The sequence below is a fragment of the Pecten maximus genome, chromosome 9 (assembly GCF_902652985.1).
Source record: "Pecten maximus chromosome 9, xPecMax1.1, whole genome shotgun sequence".
NCBI lineage: Eukaryota > Metazoa > Mollusca > Bivalvia > Pectinida > Pectinidae > Pecten > Pecten maximus.
In genome coordinates, this window is record NC_047023.1 from 15,020,535 (window position 1) to 15,026,728 (window position 6,194).

Below are 6,194 nucleotides of genomic sequence, written 5' to 3' on the forward strand. Positions count from 1 at the left end.
TGGAAACAGGGGCTCTGTGAAACTGAGTTTCTTTAAGTCTTCCTAACCTAGGTCATATTGACGATTTGTAACGTTTCCTCAAGTCATACACTTCTCATTTTTCTTTCTTTCTTTCTTTCTTCATTGCAAAAACGTATCAAGGAACGAAAGGAGGGTGGAATGTTTCATCGTAAATATTGTCGATCAAGCAAACAGAAATGTCTTTACAGCATTGTCATATACGCCCACGTTACGACACCATAAATAATAAATGATACCCATTAAGCATTAACATGTCCAAGACAATTGTGAGTCATAAATATCGGGATATTTATGACAGGTAAAATTGCTCCATTTGTTTGAGGGTCAAAAGCCTCATAAAAGTTAAGTTCATATGATGACGATCTCTTTAGATGATACAGCGATTTACGGGTAATTCTAACGATAGATTTCACTCGAATTATTTGTGTCTTTTGTTTAATTCCAGGAACATGGTTATAATGACACGCCAAGTGGTCACATTGTACTGTACCAATGATGAATGTCAGACCCGGCGAGGCACAACGGATACTGTTTTTTATTATTGTTCTGAGGTTTTGTTTTATCTGAATCCGTAGTAATTGATATCAGATACATCAACAGAGGCCTAATTGGAAAGACAGCAGAAACGGAATATGTAAATAACACACACTGTTGTCACTTTCTCCCCTACAATAGAGGCTAATAGTAGTTTTTTACAAAAAATGTGTAATGTAGTGTGAATGACCAGGGGGGTATGCTATCTCTCACTCTTGTGATATGTTAATTAAAATTGTACAACAACAAGAAAACGGGTATGTTTTCAATACTATACCGAACCCTTAATGGTGTGTCGAATATGATAAACATGGATTACCATACTTTTTTTTAAAGTTACAGTTTATTTTCGCGAATTTTAAGCCTTTTTTCACCTGTCCTAGGTTTTAACTAAGAACTGTTTCAGGTCTATACAAGAAATTATCGACGTAAACTGTTTTTAGATGTCCAGGACATTTAAGCATTTATATACCGCGCGCGCGTGGGTGTGTATATAAATGCTGTTACTGAGGGATGAGTTACTCGTAAACGTGAAGATTTTAATAGCCTTATACTCGTACTCGTTATATGCTAAGGTCAATCATTTATTAAGATCATGATGGCGGGGAACATCGTGTTAGCTAATAGAATCATTGAAACAATATAAAAACAATTTGATATATTATATGTTAATATACAGAAACAAGATGGTTTTTTTTAATAAACCTTCCTTAATACTTTTTTCCCTACACACGAATAAGAATGATTAATTGTTTTTACTATATCATTATGTTAATGATTACTTAAGTATGGAATAGATAGCAAGGACGTATCCAAACAAAATGATGAGTTATTGGGAGCCCACATCCAAATTTAATATCTTCCCGAACATAACTCATGATAATGTTTTTACCCGTTACCAGTACAATGATCGACACATAATGTATTTCAAGGATATAATTGCAGTGCATAGTAATAATGATAAGTATATTGCATAACTCATATCCATCCATTCCCATTAACTCTACTCGGTATGAGAAATGCTTTCAAGACATCAATGTGTATAGCATTATCATTAGACTGAGTGGTGTGGTAATACTGTCATATGACGGATAGATGATATTTGTTTATGAGCGGATATAATGTCGTATGTCCAAATAATCTCTAACCATAGCAACATAAGGGTATTCAATTATACTCAGTAGTGAAGTTGAACTAGTTCTCATTAAGTTTTTGACAGTACTAGTTGAATATACAAGGATCAGGAAATGAGTTACGTACACATCACGGGCACGCAGGCTTTCTCTTGACTGACAGTAAAAAAAGTTTATATTTTAACTCACAGTTTACGTGACACTAATTAACAATACACGAACTGAGCATTAATGTTCCGAAGCAACAATTGTTCTTTCTGGTTTAATGTATATTATGGAGAGGGCCTTTAGGCTTTATCTGTTTCCCATTTTCTAAGACCTACTGTAATCAATCAATTATTCTCAAATGAGTAACGCTTTGGTTTGGCTGACACACCAATCTCTGTGGATCTTATCATTTTGAAGCTGACGATATTCTATTTTTCGTTGGGATAAAATATCAATCAATATTACAACATAATACAGGCGCGAAACACTCTGTGGTATGAAAATATGTGTTCTTGTTGCGGTATTCTCATTGTCCATAATAAAAGATACAAGAGAAAATATCGGAATGTTGCAGGATACAGTATGTCTGCAGGGGACGTTTCCGCCAGATAAGTCATATTGCAGCCTTGTGCATTTGAACTTAGCCCAATATTTGATTACGTCCACGTGTCATCTCTCCACAACAAAGGAATTATACGGGCATTGTTTATTACGTTACTGCGGATTTGCACAAACACAGAAAAGTGCCGACCCTATCAAACATTAGTCAGTTTTAGAATCACTAGATTACAGCCGAATGTATAAGCCTGGTCAGCTAAATTCTGCTTTATAATGAAATATTTAGGGATGGTTGACGTATTAAGGTTTTTTCATCATTAATGACTTTCATACAATTTATTTCGATTTACAGGCTTTAAGCCCATATGAGAACTGTCTCGAAAGATCAAAGGTCAAAGGAGGGGCATTTAAAGTGTCATCACACTGAAAAGTGACCACCTGGACACTGAAGCGGGACACTCACCTTGTCTCTTAATTAATTTTGACAATTCATTACCTGCAATCATCGCTGAATATAATCTTAATGTCACGCTGAAATCAGCATGCTCGGACTGGGGACAGAGCTATTAATCTTAACCTTCCTCATTACTACTTACTTTACAGTGCTAGTCCATCTTCGTCTTATTCCTCAGTTGGAATGGATAATCTACGATTATGACATATCGTTAGCCAACACAGTTCCCGGCATCCTTAGAACACGTCACGTCATTCCGTTCAAAACAGAGGGACAAAAAGGTAATAACAAATCTAATGCAGACACTTCTTTTGACCATGTAGTGGATATCAGCAGGAATCGCCCTTTGGAATTCCCCGAGCTAATTTAACCATTGAGTCATGAACGATAGGATAACTGTTTTAATGTGCTTTGTTATTAGGACTTGAACCGTCAATGACCTCGAGACTAATCACAGGGCACCTCAAGAGTAATATTATTTCGAAGGTTGAATGTTACTGGTCGTAAGGGACATTGGTTTCTGTTCATTACTGCCTTAGCCGGTCCCTTTTTCTGCAGAAATTCTATTAAGGGACAGTTTTACACACAGCTTACGTACATCATAGGTAGGCTTTAGAAAAACAACATATCTGGAAAAGGAAAGAAATTTAAGGTATTTAAGTGAACTAGAGAAACCCGTGAGTGGTCTGTGGATACCATAGGAAGGTAGGACAAGTAAAAACAATATCTTTGTGCATATAAGTATGTGTATGTAAATAGTTTATGATGATCAGCCTGCGATCGTGGTTGTTAAATAGATATTTAACATGAGCAGTAAGTGTTTTACGATTAGAGGAATGCTACGAATTGTCAACTTTGTCAGGATTTGGACTGATGCCCATTTGTACTCTGTAAACGTATCTTGTTGATCTTGTTTCATAACGATCATTTGTAATTGGTTGAACGTCTTTGCAACATGCTGGGTAATATGAGAAATGAAGCTTAGCAGGCGTCTATAACAGAAAACAAAACGCAGATAAAAAGGGCACACAGGAACAAAATGAAAAGCACATGAAAGAAAGATAAAACTCCGAAGTATTGTTTGGAACCAGAATATCAATTTTAATCCCTTCAATGAACCTATGCGGAACTTAAAGAGAACAATCATCGATTCGGCTAGTTTTACTTCGCCTCTTCGACAGCACGCATTGAGATACTTAACAGTCGGCATCAGAGACACTACTCCCGACCCTGCAGGAAGGTGGGTGGGTGGGGGGCGGGGGGGGGGGGGGGGGGGGGTATCGTTGATCTATTGACTCGTCTTATTTCTCTATGGCTTGATGGATTTCTATCTTCTTTTTTTAACTATTATTGGAGGGAAACAGGTTGTATAAAAGGAGAGTCATGTTTCGATGGGATTGCAAAGGCGAGGTTTAGTAGAGGGAATAGAGAGATACACTGTACATCATGTCCTTCTTCTGTAGGGCTTGATTAATTGTAATAAAACTTGGTGTGGAGAATGTTAAGTTAAAGGTGATGTATAAACTAAAGGTCAGGGTTCCTAAGGTAGTTTTATTAGTATTTATAGCAAATACAGTCTGGAAATTATGCATACTTTCATTTTCAGACGTGAAAATGGTAAAATGTCAGATGGTGATACACCGTTGTAAGTCCAGCCTCAGCCAGTTCGAGGCATTAATACGCCTGTATGCTGTATCATATACATTTTATCGTAAGAGGCAACAAATTGGAACTCCAGCAGGATCGATCATGCGTTCCTACATTTAGGAGGATACAAAGGAACCTAAATTTCGACACCTGGGATCATCGTCCTCTTTACATAGGTTCCATACCTATCCCTTTCTATCCTACTTGACTCCCCTGGGATTCGTCTTCGAATGACCTCAGATTTAAGGTAATTGAACATTAGAAAGCTGGTCAGATGTATGTCTGCATTCAAGTTTCTTACAGTATTTGTTTCATGGGCAGCTTCGTGATCCATTGGTACCATACTGACACTTTCATCGTTAATATCTTGTTAACGTTACGCCTAATCTCGTCCATATGGAACAATACATCGTTAGTAAGGTAACTATCGCAAAGCGTATTCACGAACTCCGCGCTGTCAAATCTAACAATGGCGTTAACTAGGAAAATGTTGATTTATCTATAAAGATTAGCTTATATACCTTGGAGATTCTCGATCTCATTGCTAATTCAGCGTCGATTAAAGGTCAGGATATCAAAATCAGAATTGCTTGGGATGCTTCCGTCACAGACTGCGTCACACTGCTCGGCAGCCCTCGCTGAAGGCTTCCAATTTGGGCGGACAGCTAACAACAATGTAAAACAAAGATGTCTGCCTAAGGAGACAACCCATAAAAGATTAAATAGGGCACCAAACGATAGCATTATTATATTATTTTATATATAAATGACGTACTACACAAGATTTAATAATGATAATGAAATAGTATACATATCAGAAGCTATACGATGTCTTTAAATAACTATGAGAGGGCTCGTCTCTATATAATCTTTTATGGGAACAAAATCCCAATGTATTAAACTAAGTCTCTACACCTAGAATCTCCCGCAGAGATTTATTAGGACCATTCTACAGAAAAAGATAAAGGGGATTGCTGTCGAAGCCATACTGAGTCGATTCGATGAAAGATTGGCTTTTTTCCAAATGATTCTCGGGGATGATTTCCCATTGTCAATGATCACGGAGAAGATTTCTCTTTGTCAATGATTCTCAGGGAAGATTTCCTATTGTCAATGATTCTCGGGGAAGATTCCCCATTGTCAATGATCACGGAGAAGATTTCTCTTTGTCAATGATTCTCAGGGAAGATTTCCTATTGTCAATGATTATCGGGAACACTTCCCACTGTCAATGATTATCGGAAACACTTCCCACTGTCAATGATTATTGGGAACATTTTTTATTATAAATGATTCTCGGGGAAGATTCCCTATTGTCACTGATCTCGGAGAAGATTTCTCTTTGTCAATGATTCTCGAGGAAGATTTCCCATTGCCAATGATCTTGGGGAAATGTTCCATTGTCAATGATTCTCGGGGAAGATTTCCCTTTGTCAGTGATTCTCGAGGAAGATTTTCCATTATCAGTGATTCCCCGGGAATATTTCCTATTGTCAATGATTCTCGGGGAAGATTTCCCTTTGTCATTGATTCTCGAGGAAGATTTTCCATTATCAGTGATTCCCCGGGAATATTTCCCATTGTCAATGATTATGGGAACATTTTCCATTGTCAATGACATTTGGGGAAGATTTTCCATTGTCATTGATTTTCGGGAAGATTTTCCAATGCCAATGGCTCTCGGGGAAAATTTCACATTAACAATGATTCTCGAGGAAGATTTTCCATTATCAATGGTTCTCGGGGAAAATTTCCTATTGTCGATGCATCATATAGGATATTCTATATACAAGCAAGACTCGACATTATATAAAATAAATGTTTATATTTTATGATTTATGACTAATGTATTGTATAAT